This window comes from Bubalus kerabau, chromosome 3 (assembly GCF_029407905.1).
Source record: "Bubalus kerabau isolate K-KA32 ecotype Philippines breed swamp buffalo chromosome 3, PCC_UOA_SB_1v2, whole genome shotgun sequence".
Classification (NCBI taxonomy): Eukaryota; Metazoa; Chordata; class Mammalia; order Artiodactyla; family Bovidae; genus Bubalus; species Bubalus kerabau.
The window spans coordinates 10,061,068-10,075,993 of NC_073626.1; the positions used below are offsets into that span (position 1 = coordinate 10,061,068).

The window sequence follows — 14,926 nt, forward strand, 5'->3', positions numbered from 1 at the left end:
ACATTTCTCCTTTCACCTACTCCCAAAGCCCAGCTGCCTCTTGGTCAAACATTCTCCTTTCTTTTATGCGACTGCACGTATTTCAGTAAACGCAACACCGGGAAGCCCTTCAGAGAGTAGCCTGAACTTTAGATCAACTGCTTGAAATTACAACTCCAGCTCCAGGCCTGGGGCTTTTGTGCCAAATTCTTAAAAAAAAGAAAGAAAAAAGATAAATGAGAGCAAGAGAGGGGAAGAAAATAGAACGTGAGGCCTTGATTGATGTGGAACATCTGAAAGCACTCCTGGGTGGGTTATCTTTAGTCCAGAAACTTGTGGTCTCTGTTTGTTTTTGCACTTAACAGATTGCTTCTATTTATACTGGTTTCATTGTCGAAAATCAAAGGGGAAATCCATCCTGAGGAACACAAAAATCACCTCCAAGCTGGACAGTTCATCAAGTGAGCAAGATGAAGTTTCCAGCACTACACACTCGACCAAGTGCTCGGGGCAGGAAAGGGGGCTGATTTCCACAGAAAGAAGCATCTCCCCTGGAGCCCTCAGGCCTGGGGAGGCATGGAGAGTTTTCTCTGAAGCCTCCGTGGCTGGGTTATTAGGTTTGTCTCGAGCTTGTTGAAAAGTATTTATTAGAGACCTTTTTGATCCTTCTCCTGTCTGATACTCCATAACTTTTACGACGTAGAAATAACCAAAATGAAGAAGCTGAGACAACTCGGAGATTATTCGCCAGTTCTCCCAAGACTGCTGGCCATTTACCCGAAGAGGAGGCAGGATAATTTATGGAAGCGCGACTCGTCTGTAGGAGTGAAATAAGGCCCTGTGCTCTGCGGCAGTCATAATGAACAGAATAAATCCCGTCGTTATGCAGATGTTCCACGAGGGCTGTCAGCGCGACGGGGAGGATTTACTCCCTGTCTCTGATGCTCGGGACAAACAATTCCACAAGATGGAAAACAACACGGGAGGAGAAAGCCGAACCTGGCTCTCTGTCTGCTCGCGGAAGTTTTGCTCTGCGTGTTTTCCCAGCAACAAAAGACAGGGAAACTTCTTTCTCATCCTAGTGTTTTGACCTGGAAACATTTACAGAACCCTGGGAAACAAGCGAACTCCTCACTTAGGATTTCTGAGTTGTTTGTTGTTGTTATTTTGAGTGACAGGTTGTATGCGACGATGGGAGTAGCTAAAATAAAACACTGGCTGGTTGCTTTGTAGAAACTGGAGATGATTTCCATTCTGTTCAGCCTGTATAACGTGCTACCCCCTTTAAAGAAATCCAGAAAAGATGCTCTCCAGAGTCTACCGGTCATCTGCGGCCATCAACGCCTTTGCCAGTTACAGCAAACGCCGCCAGAAGTCTCAGATACCTAACGGTATCCCCAAGGAGCCATCTCCCCTCACTTCTCTGTCTGGTTTTGTTAAAATTTAGACAACGGCTGTGGTTTTTGGACCGTGCCGAGGAATTATATATATTCAGGTCTCCGAGCCACCTACAATTACTTGTCTTGGCTCTGATCTGTACTGTTCTCAGGCCGGTGGTAATTCCACCATAAACCATGTCTCTCTCCTTTTATTGGATTTTATTCGGAGGGAGGGGCTCCTCACCAGGAATTAGTTTCTCATTAGAGGTCTTCGTCAGAAGCACCAGCTTGCTTTGCTACAGCAACCTTGCAGGGACCAGGAGTGGCTGTGCTCCGGCTACTCGGCCCCCGTGGGTTTACCCTGGCAGGTCTGTTAGCCAGGTTCCCTGCCATGTGGAATGCACCTGACTTGTTTCCCAAAGTGTATGTATTGGCACCGTTCCTTGGCCTCTTTTTTAAAAAAATAATCTCGTCTGAAAAGCAGAAGTGAACATTAATTTCTCTGGGAAACATTCCAGAGAGCGTAAAGGAGAAGATAGCTTGTTTTTCCTTTTCTGGATTTTCAGGAAATCATACCAAAGAGGAAGCAGTTCTCACCAATTGTTCATTACTCAGAAACATGTAATTTACACCGCAACCCTCACTGACAGATGATCCAACTTACATGGGGGTAGGTAAAAAATTCTCTTTCACATTTCCTAAAAGAAAGAGAATCACACGAGACAAGAGGTGTGCAGTGGGCTTGGGCTGGTGACCCTTTTTTTTAGAAGCCAAATAACTCCAAACCAGCAGCTTTCTTTAACCTGAGACTCTCTCACAGTTTCTGCATAAATTTACTATAAAAACATAAAGCAAAACATAAAAGGAGGATGGCAACAGTAAAGTAGCTATGCCACAAACTCGACAACAATTATCTGTTCTATCTAGGGCACACTTAACTCTCTAATTGCTAATTGTAATTTAAATGAAAACATGTGTTTCTTGTTAAATTCATCAACTCCATTTTTAAGTGCTACTGAGGAGAGCTGTGATTAAGGCTGACTGCACACCTCGGGTTTTTGCCAGCCCGGGGCTCAGGTAGTTATTGGGATGTCATCTCAATTGGAGGCTCTCAATGGGCGGGTTGCTTTCTGAACCAGACAGCTCAGCAGAATGGAGGGCGGGGGGCGACTGGGAGGCATCACTCGGCCAGAATTCTTTTGCATGTCGTCTGCTGCTGTCTCCGTTAAGTCCAACTGTTAAGACCCTGAGAAGTTCATCGGGATCCAGCCCTATCTGGAATCCAGCTTTTTGTCTCCTAAAGGTACTCAGTTGTTGTTGTTCAGTCGCTAAGCTGTGTCCAATGCTAAGTTGTGACCCCATGGACTGCCCTGTCCTCAAAATCTCCTGCGTTTTGCTCAAACTCATATCCACTGAGTTGATGATGCCATAAAATCATCTTATCCTTTGTCGCCCCCTTCTCCTCCTGCCCTCAATCTTTCCTAGCCTCAGGGTCTTATCCAATGAGTTGGTTTCTTGCATCAAGTGGCCAAAGTATTGGAGCTTCAGCTTCAGTGATTCCAATGAACATTCAGGGCTGATTTCCTTTAGGACTGACTGGTTTGATCTCCTTGCTGTCCAAGGGACTCTCAAGAGTCTTCTCCAGCACCAATTTCAAAGCATCTATTCTTCTCAGAGGAGTTATCAAATTCTGACCAAATGGAGAAACCTCCTTGCAAAAGAGCTGGTTCTCTCTATAACTCTGCTGTTCCCACGGATGCCATCCATCCACCACAGGCACAAGAAAAAGAATCAATAACATGATGCTTGTGAAGATTCCAAATGGCAGATACCATGTAAGGACTTCATGCAACGGTCTGATGCCAAGTAGTTGCTCAGCAAACATCATTCTCATCCTCTTACCAGATAAGCACAAAGTTGATATGAAGAATTTAAAAGGAAAGGGCTCATTCGTTCAGCTGTGTTTAGGGAAAAGCCAGTCTTAAATCATCAAAGTCTGGAGTAGAGAGAATAGGGTTTAAGTGCACTATTGTTATGTTCAATTAGAGACAGTAATTAGAAATGGCTAATTAAATAACATTTTGTTTATTTTCTATTGAGCTAACAAGAATAATCTGTTAATAGTTTATCAATCCTTGTGGGAAAACATTTGTAGAGCATTTGGGAGTCTGTATTTGCCCAGGTTCTCCAGAGAAACAAAACCAATAGGCGATACATATATATATTTATTTATATATGAATTTCTTTTAAGGAATTGGCCCATGTGACACGGAGGCTGCTGGTTGCTAAGTTGGAAACAAGGACAAACTGATGGGGTAAGTTCCAGTCTGAGTCCAAAAGCAGGAGAGGACTGTTAGGCTAGTTCAGAGACAGAGAGAATTCCTCCTTCCTCAGCTTTTTTGTTCCATTCAGGCCTGGATTGAACAAAATGGACTGGATGGGGCTCATCCACAATAGGGCTTCCCTGGTGGCTCAGACGGTAAACGAAGTCGCTGAGTCGTGTTCAACTCTTTGCGGCCCCACAGACTGTAGCCCACCAGGCTCCTCCATCTATGGAATTTTCCAGGCAAGAGTACTGGAGTGGGTTACCATTTCCTTCTCCAGGGGATCTTCCTGACCCAGGGATCGAACCCAAGTCTCCGAACATTGCAGGCAGACACTTTACCGTCTGAGTCCCCAGGGAAGCCCCTGCAATGCAGGAGATGTGGGTTCAATCCCTGAATCAGGAAGATTCGCCTGGAGAAGGGAATGGCAACCCGCTGGAGAAGGGAATGGCAACCCGCTCCACTATTCTTGCTGGGAAGTCTGATGGACAGAGGAGTCTGGCAGGCTATAGTCCATGGGGTCACGAAGATTTGAACACGACTGAGCAGCTAGTACTTTTGTCCACAATAGGGAGGGCAACCTGCTTTACTCAGTGTACTGATTGAAATGATAACCTCATCCAGAAACACCCTCACAGATGCACACAGAATAGCATTTCACCAAATATGTGGGCATCCCGTGGCCTAGTAGACACACAGAACTCACCTTCACAGACCTAAAGTTATGGTATACGATATGTGAAGCACTGTCTGTGTGGTATGTGATGGAACATGTATGGATTTGGAGCCAGGCATATCTACACTAAATCCTTGTTCCTCTGCCTACTCAGTCTGGGTCCCTGGAGAGTCACATGTCTTCACTAAGACTCAGTGATACTATGGCCACTGGAGACAAGTATCTGCTCATTGTGTTTGTTGTCTGTGTGGTTCTGGGTGCAGGCAGCGTGCCGCAGTCCATGGACGAGTCTAGTGCCAGAGCCCCCAGCCCCCAGGCATGTGGGCTCCAGGGAATTAGGGTCTGTTTTCTGCTACTGTGACCATGACAGGAGCATTGCTAGCAAAGGACTAGTGACCTGGAGGCCTGGTCCAGTGGGCGGGTCCTCCATGAGCCACTCCCAGTCACATATTCACTTGCTCTTCTTCACCTGTTGGATTGCTCACAGACCCTGGAGGACTTGGTCAGAACTACCCAGCAAACTCACAGCCTTAGGACACCCCAATTCTTCTTCTCCCTCAGTCTCATCCTGGGGTCTAGGAGACTCTTCTTTGGATCTGTTCTGATGGAACAGTATTATGGTTGAATGCATGCATGCATACTAAGTTGCTTCAGTCATATCTGACATTGTGACCCCATGGACTGTATAGCCTGCCAGGGTCCTTGTCCATGGGATTCTCCAGGCACGAATACTGGAGTGGGTTGCCCAGCCCTCCTCCAGGGGATCTTCCCTACCCAGGGATTGAAACTGCAACTCCTGCGTCTCCTGTTTGGCAGGCGGGTTTTTTGTTTTTATCACTAGCATTACCTGGGAAGCCCTATGGTTGAATATTGTCTTTCTAAAATTTGTATGTTGAAATGCTAACTCCTAATACTTTAGAATGTGACTGTTTTTGCAGATAAGAGCTTGCCAAAAGATGATTAGATTAAAATGAGGCCATCAGAGGGTGTCCTTATGAGAAGAGGAAACTCAGACACACAGACAGGCAGCCATCTGCAAACCAAGACAAGAGGCCTCAGGAGAAACCAAGCCTGCCCACATCTTGATCTTGGACATCTAGCCTCCAGAAACCCTGAGAATATAAGTATGTGTTGTTTAAATCACTCAGTCAGCGATAGCCCAGTGTGTGTGTGCTTGCTAAGTCACTTCAGTCGTGTCTGACTCTTTGCGACCCTATGGACCGTAGCTAGCTAGGCTCCATGGTCCATGGGATTCTCCAGGCAAGAATATTGGAGTGGGTTGCCATGCCCTTCTCCAGGGGATCTTCCTGACCCAGGGATCAAACCCACATCTCTTATGTCTCCTGCACTGGCAAGTGGGTTCTTTACCACTAATGCCACCTGGGAAGCCCTATGACAGCCCTAGAAAAATAATACGGGACCTTAAAACACTAAAGACCATCCCTGGACAAAACAGTTGTCAGCTCCCCAACCAGCAGCTTGATTGTCCAGAAGTCCTTGTATCATAAGAGCTTGTATCAAAGGACGATGTCCTTCCCTTCAGTGGGGCAGGATTAATGATGTGGGTTCTGTTGACAAAAGCTCTGCTCACAGACAAGCAGAAGTGCCTGCCCAGGAACCCTTATAGGTATGTCCTGGTCAAGGATTAAATTTTTTTAACAATAGAATTTGGTCAAGCTGATTATGAACATAGATATAATTCTTACCAATAAACTTCTGGATGGTTTCCTAGGTGGTGCTAATGGTAAGAAATCCACCTGCCAATGCAGGAGACTTAAGAAACACAGGTTCAATCCCTGGGTCAGGAAGGTCCCCTGGAGAAGGGCATTGCAACCCACTCCAGTGTTCTTGCCTGGAGAACCCCATGGACAGAGGAGCCTGGTGGGCTACAGTCCGTGGGGTCGCACAGAGTCAGAGGCGACTGACAAACTTCTGGATAAGTAGAAATTCAGGTGGTGCGTCAGTTTCTCAGGGCTGTCGTAACAAAGTACCGCAAACGTGGTGCCTTGCACAACAGAAATGTATTATCTTACAGTTCTGGAGGCAAGAAGTCTATGTCCTAGGTGCCAGCAGGAAGACGGAAGGAAAGTCTTACAGAGTCCAGGTTGACTAGACTGCCCCACTCCAGCAGGAGAAAAGAGGTTTAGTTCTGGAGAGATTTAAGCAAAAGAGCCTTAGGCTTGGGGATTCAGTTCAGTCACTCAGTCGTGTCCGACTCTTTGTGACCCCATGAATTGCAGCCCGCCAGGCCTCCCTGTTCATCACCAACTCCTGGAGTTCACTCAAACTCACATCCATCGAGTTGGTGATGCCATCCAGCCATCTCATTCTCTGTCGTCTCCTTCTCCTCCTGCCCCCAATCCCTCCCAGCATCAGACTCTTTTCCAATGAGTCAACTCTTCACATGAGGTGGCCAAAGTATTGGAGTTTCAGCTTTAGCATCATTCCTTCCAAAGAACACCCAGGACTGATCTCCTTTAGAATGGACTGGTTGGATCTCCTTGCAGTCCAAGGGACTCTCAAGAGTCTTCTCCAACACCACAGTTCAGAAGCATCAATTCTTTGGCACTCAGCTTTCTTCACAGTCCAACTCTCACATTCATACATGACTACTGCAAAAACCATAGCCTTGATTAGACGAACCTTTGTTGGCAAAGTAATGTCTCTGCTTTTGAATACGCTATCTAGGTTGGTCATAACTTTCCTTCCAAGGAGTAAGCGTCTTTTAATTTCATGGCTGCAATCACCATCTGCAGTGATTTTGGAGCCCCCAAAAATAAAGTCTGACACTGTTTCCACTGTTTCCCCATCTATTTGCCATGAAATGATGGGACCAGATGCCATGATCTTAGTTTTCTGAATGTTGAGCTTTAAGCCAACTTTTTCACTCTCCTCTTTCACTTTCATCAAGAGGCTTTTTAGTTCTTCTTCACTTTCTGCATTAAGGGTGGTGTCATCTGCATATCTGAGGTTATTGAGATTTCTCCCGGCAATCTTGATTCCAGCTTGTGCTTCTTCCAGCCCAGCATTTCTCATGATGTACTCTGCATATAAGTTAAACAAGCAGGGTGACAATATACAGCCTTGATGGACTCCTTTTCCTATTTGGAACCAGTCTGTTGTTCCATGTCCAGTTCTAACTGTTGCTTCCTGACCTGTATACAGGTTTCTCAAGAGGCAGGTCAGGTGGTTTGGTATTCCCATCTCTTTCAGAATTTTCCACAGTTTATTGTGATCCACACAGTCAAAGGCTTTGGCATAGTCAATGAAGCAGAAGTAGATGTTTTTCTGGAGCTCTCTTGCTTTTTCGATGATCCAGTGGATGTTGGCAATTTGATCTCTGGTTCCTCTGCCTTTTCTAAAACCAGCTTGAACATCTGGAAGTTCACAGTTCACATATTGCTGAAGCCTGGCTTGGAGAATTTTGAGCATTACTTTACTAGCATGTGAGATGAGTGCAATTGTGCAGTAGTTTGAGCATTCTTTGGCATTGCCTTTCTTTGGGACTGGAATGAAAATTGACCTTTTCCAGTCCTGTGGCCACTGCTGAGTTTTCCAAATTTGCTGGCATATTGAGTGCAGCACTTTCACAGCATCATCTTTCAGGATTTGAAATAGCTCAACTGGAATTCCATCACCTCCACTAGCTTTGTTCATAGTGATGCTTTCTAAGGCCCACTTGACTTCACATTCCAGGATGTCTGGCTCTAGGTCAGTGATCACACCATCGTGATTATCTGGGTCGTGAAGATCTTTTTTGTACAGTTCTTCTGTGTATTCTTGCCACCTCTTCTTAATATCTTCTGCTTCTGTTAGGTCCATACCATTTCTGTCCTTTGTCGAGCCCATCTTTGCATGAAATATTCCCTTAGTATCTCTAATTTTCTTGAAGAGATCTCTAGTCTTTTCCATTCTGTTGTTTTCCTCTATTTCTTTGCATTGATTGCTGAGGAAGGCTTTCTTATCTCTTCTTGCTATTCTTTGGAACTCTGCATTCAGATGCTTATATCTTTCCTTTTCTCCTTTGCTTTTTGCTTCTCTTCTTTTCACAGCTATTTGTAAGGCCTCCCCAGACAGCCATTTTGCTTTTTTGCATTTCTTTTCCATGGGGATGATCTTGATCCCTGTCTCCTGTACAATGTCACGAACCTCAGTCCATAGTTCATCAGGCACTCTATCTATCATATCTAGTCCCTTAAATCTATTTCTCACTTCCACTGTATAATCATAGGGGATTTGATTTAGGTCATACCTGAATGATCTAGTGGTTTTCCCTACTTTATTTAATTTAAGTCTGAATTTGGCAATAAGGAGTTCATGATCTGAGCCACAGTCAGCTCCCAGTCTTGTTTTTGCTGACTGTATAGAGCTTCTCCATCTTTGGCTTGGGGATAGCAGACACAAAAGAAGGCAGGAGGAGAGGCACAGAAATGCGGAAATTAGAAAACCTAAAAGTTCCAGACGCTTTCAGAAGCAAGTCACCTACAAAGGATCAGGCATTGAGACCACTAGTGGACTTCTGGCCAGCAATCAATGCCTCTGAAATTGGAGAAGAAATTTTTCCAGGACCCTAGTTGAAGAATTAGTAAGGATTTCAAATGGCAACAGCAGAGCCTGAAACCAGGCAGCGAGCCCTGGCGGGCTCATGTGACTGCATGGAGTCTCACACCCATGGAGTTGGCTGGGGGGCAGCATCAAGTCGCAACAACAGCGAGGCTGTTGAATGTTCTCTTTGATAGAAAGGTTGTCTGAACTGTGGTGGAGGATGGCATTTTGCATCCGTTCATTAGACAAGCTCACTGTGGTCACCTCCATAGGGACAAGAGCTGTATGTATCTGAAACCAAGGCATGCTTTGTCCTTTGACCTGCGTGACCATAGTGATGGGCTGGGACCGGGCAGGAAGTGAAATGAGAGCAGACACTAGGCTGTCTGCCCTGGCAGCGGCAGCCGCCTGCCTCCCTATTGATCTGCAGGTTTGGGCTGCTGCCTGGCCTTATCAGCTGGTGACATTGGCACTGCCCCCTCCTTCTGTGAACTCAGAAAGTGCTTCTGAGGGCAGTGAGCACCCGTTAGCAAAGACTCTGTACCTCCAGATAAACAGCATGCTTGCAAGGAAGCAGAGGCCCTGCTCCCTCAGAGAAAGTATCTTGAGAGCTTTTCCACATAAAGAAAATAAAGGCAAAAATGAAAGGCCTCCCCCCATACATAATATTTCTGCTACAGAGCATCTTGGTGCTGTTTTGACTGCCCTGGACCATACTGAGGGGCTTCCCTGGTGTCTCAGTGGTAAAGAATCTGACTGCCAATGCAGGAAACACAAGAGATGTGGGTTCAGTCCCTGGGTCAGGCAGATTCCCTGGAAGAGAGCATGGCAACCTATTCCAGTATTCTTGCTTGGAGAATCCTATGGACAGAGGAGCCTGGTGGGCTACAGATCATGGGGACAAAAAAGACTCAGTCATGAGTGAACACTCACACCTGCCACGCCAGATTGTACTGACCCTCTCGTACAGAAGTTTTCAGATCTAAACAACCTGTAATCCTTGAAGGGATGGAAAACAGAAATCATCACTGCGAGAAACACATATCGTCCCTGAAATACACACAGCTTTGACCTGTCTTTTCATTCAATGGACTTGTATTAAAAATAGAAATGTCAATTTTAAAGAGAGACCAAAGGTAATAAGTAAATAATAGACATTTTGGTCACATTCTAAGTAAATGATGTGACATTGCATCCACTTTAAAATGTTGAGTAATTTTTTTAGCCTTGAAAAATATTTTGGTCAGTGTCCTAGGAAAAAGATCATTTTACTAAGTCACCACATCTCCACAGTAGGTCCGCTGTGGCTTTTATGTTTGATTGTTTGTTTCTGCTCCAATTCAAAAGGTTCTTGGAAATCCAACATACTGCATAATTGAAGAGGCAAGAGAAACCAGACCTGAGGATCCTATCTGAATAAGCTGACGTTCTTCCAGGATTGAAAGAGCATCTATCATCCTAACACTGCTTCTGTTCCTTCAAAATCTGGCTTGAATTTTACCTCCTTGGAGATCAGTTCTGAATACATATCCTACACCTTTAGAATGAAATCTTCACCACGTCCAATTTTTTTCTCTTACATTATCAGACAGGATTATATTTGCTTGTCCTTAATCGTTCTTTAGTTTCTACAAATCTTTGCGTTTTTCTCCCAGTATACAGGTTATTCATTTATGCTGGAAATCAGTCTCTGAGACTAGCATGGGTCTTCCTAAAGCACCTCAGACAGGACACTGTCCCCAGGGGCTCCAAGCTTCTTGTTGTCCACCTCTCTCACTCTGAATGTTCATACTAATCATCAAAATAAACTGATCTGCTCCAGGGAAACTGTGATTTAAAATCATGGGAAAATTCTATGCTCAGAGAAATAAATTATGTAATGATTTTTTCCATAATACCTGAAATCTCATGTAAAAAGGGCACACTTATTCTATGAAATATATTGGATAAATACATTTTAAGTCCCAGTGGTTGTTAAATAAGAAAAAGTACAATTAAGGTAACAGCTGTGATAAATGGCTTAAACCAAACAATAAAATTCTTAGTAGTTTAAAAGAAGCATGGTAAATGGAAAGAGTAGGTGATTAGGAATCAGAACATTGGCATCTTGATTGGGACATCAGTTTCCTCGTCTTAAATAAGGGGAGTAGCTATGATCTTTATGAACTCTGGGAACATTCCATGTTTACCTTTTTTGTAGAAGCTGTTTTTAAGCTTACAGAGGTATCCTATGCCCCTTATAAAAACATACCCTCCCCATTACTCCTCCCCGCCAGGCCCTTTCTGCATAGAGATCTGAGTCCTTGTGGGACCAACCACCTAACTGGCTCCTCATTTCAGAACATCTGGAAAGATGCTTCTTTAATGCAGATTAGGACTTGTGAAGACTTAAAAAAAAAATTCAGGTAGAAGAGTAAATTGTTAGTGCCTGGAATTAATTCTCACACCTTCTATTCCCTCTCTCCCCACCTGTGATGGTGATAGGAGTGGAGTCCAAACTTGTCCTGCAATACTAAGCCATCCTTCAGATGTGATGTGATGTTGAAGTAGTTGAAGGAAGATGATTTGTATTGCTTTTAGGAATACTCTGGGTTCTTAAGGAGCTAGCCTGGAAATTCTGCCAGTTTATAGAATATGAGTTTCTTAGTTGCCTCATCTTAAAGGAAGTTACCCTATTGCTTTGTTACTAACCGCTTCAAAAGTCAGTGGCTTACACCAACAATATTTATTTGGTCACACCTCTTCAATCAAGCTAGGATTAGCAGGGTGGTTCTTCTGCTGGTCTCACTAGTATTCATTATGCAAATGCAATCTTTGGCAGCATGGCCAAGGTCAGGCAGTCCAAGACAGCCTCATGCACAGGTCTGGTGTTTCTCAGGGCTGTCAGCCAGGATGTCTCAGTTTTCTTTCATGATGTCTTCCTAGCAGGGGATCCTGGGTTTCTAGCACGGTGCAGCAGGGTTCTAAAATGAATGCTTCCAGTGCATACGCGCTTATCAAATTTTTTCTCGCATTGTGTTCGCTCATGACCCTTGGTCAGAGAAGTGCATTCGGATGGTGGTAATGCATTCTCCTTTTCAGAAGTTAATGTGAACTGGTTTCTGCACTTCTGTCCGTTTGCTTTCTCCAGGTAAATAATCACAACCTTATAATTCTAAGGAAAGTTTATTGGGGTGGAAGGAAAACAAGTTTGGATGCAATAGATAGATACAGAGAGAGGCAGAGAGACAAAAGGTCAAAAGAGCATTATTTATGATACTGAAAACTAATGAACAACCCACATGTCCACGAAAAGGCACTTTGTTGTTGTTGTTTTAGTCGCTAAGTCGTGTCTGACTCTGTTGCAACCCCTAGACTATAGCCCACCAGGCTCCTCTGTCCATGGGATTTCCCAGGTTAGAATACTGGAGTGGGTTGCCATTTCCTTCTCCAGGGGATCTTCCCAACCCAGGGACTGAACCCAAGTCTCCTGCACTGGTAGGTAGATTCTTTACCACTGAGCCACCAGGGAAGCCCCCAAAGATCCTAATTAAACAAATAAGGATAGGATACATCTATATTATAAACATATTAAAAATGATGTTATATGTTTTTATCCTTTGAGATAGAAAGATATCTACACTATACTGTTGAAAGGGAAAAAAAAAGTTCTATTTAAGAAAAGGAAAAAAAGGTAAAGAAAACAAACCATGAAGAAAAATACATGTACATGTAGAAAAATGTCCAGAAAGATATAACCAATATGCTAGCGGTGCTTCCTGTGGGGTGTGACTGTGAACATTCTATATGTTACTCTTCTGTGACTTTTCTGAACTCAGTTTTTTAGTCATCACGCATTATAAGTACATCAAGCCACACGCGGCAACAACTGTACAAATTAAAAATTCAACCCATGGTCTCGGTACAGCACTTCGGCAGATCACAGTCCGCTGATCTGCCTTCCCAGACCTAGTGCCAGGGGAGCAGAGAACACAGGGAGGGTGTAATCGGCTTGCAGAAGTCAAGCAAGATGGCAGCGGGCATTTCAGACAGAAGCAGTGAGAGCTCGGGGGAGTTGAAGCTAACCACCCACCCAGGCTGCTTACTCCTCATCTCTGCAGTCAAGAGCCCTTCTGCCTTAGGAAGAACGACACTCATATCTGTGCTATGATTTGGGCTGTGAGTGGTCCCCTCTGCTGCTGCTAAGTCGCTTCAGTCATGCCCGACTCTGTGCGACCCCATAGATGGCAGCCCACCAGGCTCCCCCGTCCCTGGGATTCTCCAGGCGAGAACACTGGAGTGGGTTGCCATTTCCTTCTCCAGTGCATGAAAGTGAAAAGTGAAAGGGAAGTCACTCAGTCATGTCCGACTCTTAGCGACTCCATGGACTGCAGCCTACCAGGCTCCTCCGTCCATGGGATTTTCCAGGCAAGAGTACTGGAGTGGGTTGCCATTGCCTTCTCCGGCTGTCCCTTCTGGGCAACCGCTAAAACAGTTTAACTAGGAGAGCACGTGCCAAAGACTCAGTTTGGGTTTATAGCTTCAAGAGCAGCAGAGAGTCTGAAACGTCTCTCTATCTGCAAGCTCACCAAGTAGCCTGACTTGCAACAGTTTCCTGGAAGCTGGTTAAGACAGAAGACCCCTGAGTTCGATGAAGAATTTACCTCTCATAGTACCACTGGTATCCAGAGAGTTATCATTTTCCTGGCTGGTTCCCTGAGCCTGGTTCCCACAGGATGCTCTGCAGAGTGCCAGGTGATGCCGCCTGCACACGTGGGGGACTGCACTGCAGGAGAGGAATCCCAACATGAAACCCGAATCTTTTTCAATGGGCTGCAAACCACCTGCTCTCTGTCCTGGAGGGAGACTGTCCTTACTGTACGGGACACATCTGCTCTTTGCTTTGGAATGAGACACGACCCTGTCTCCTGAGGCTGTCCACTATAAGTCCCCAGTAGGTCCATGTTATGAATAGCCTCCCTTAGAGGAAATATCTGGCAGCACTTAGTGAAGCTGTCATTCAGAATACCCAGGGTAGATGCTGAACAAGCCATCTAAACACAACCAAACAAAAACATACAACCTTAAGGTTGTGCTTACAACCTTAAGCTTGTTCTTACAACCTTAAACTTGTGCTTTGTAAGTGTCTAGGAACTTTCTTGATTGAAATATAAGGATATTTCATTAATTTTTTTATTTTATCCTTTTAAAGTTTTTTTTTTTTAATGTGGACCATTTTAAAAGTCTTTATTGAATTTGTTACAATATTGCTTCTGTTTTCTACGGGTTTTTTTCCTCTGATTTTTTTAACTGCAAGGTACGTGGGATCTTACTTCCCTGACCAGGAATCTAACCCATGCCCCTCTGCACTGGATGGTTAAGTCTTAACCTCTGGACCCCCAGGGAAGTCCCTAAGGATATTTTAGAAATCTTAAAAATAAACATGGGTGAGTGTTGGTTGAGGAGGGGCACTGGGAAACATTCTGGGGTGACAAAAGTGAAGTTCTCTGGCTTCACAGGGTGTGGGTTACCTGGCTGCATCGTTCGTAGAAACTCATGCCGTTCTACCCTGTGCCTTTCACTAGGCGCACATTATGTGTCAATCCAAAACACACACACAGGGGCAGAGCTCACACTCACAGCTCTCACATGCTCAGGCCTAAGAACTCACCATAGGAAATAAAGCTCTCTTGTTTCGCATGCTTTTATTTTTCTTCCCTGTTTTACAAACTTAACGTCTCCTCCTCCGTCACATCACGTGTAATAACGCCTCTGCTGGACTGAATGCACTGGCGGGTTGTGGTGGAGAAAGACAACTTAGTTACATAAACTGCTTGTTTAAAAAACCCAGCTCAGCACAGTTTCTGGCATCCAGCAAGTGCTCACTGCGTGTTTCCTGAAATGAAAGACTTGAAAGTTAAGAGTAAAATTGGTGAATGGAGGTTGAATGCAAGATGACAAAGCCCTAGGTCCAGCGTGTTTTGGAGTTATTAGTATATTTTCATTACCTCCTGCATTTTAAAGCCATTGTGCCAATTACTCAA

General features: G+C 44.6%; 1 long non-coding RNA gene across 1 annotated transcript; it reads left to right on the top strand.

The window, feature by feature from the left end:
- Positions 1-2,376: 2,376 nt before the first annotated feature.
- LOC129647423 (uncharacterized) lies at positions 2,377-11,231 on the top strand. Its single transcript, XR_008712322.1, has 4 exons — positions 2,377-2,661; positions 3,610-3,673; positions 5,297-5,482; positions 10,251-11,231. It is a non-coding gene; the product is annotated as an uncharacterized LOC129647423 (long non-coding RNA).
- The last annotated feature ends 3,695 nt before the right edge of the window (positions 11,232-14,926 follow it).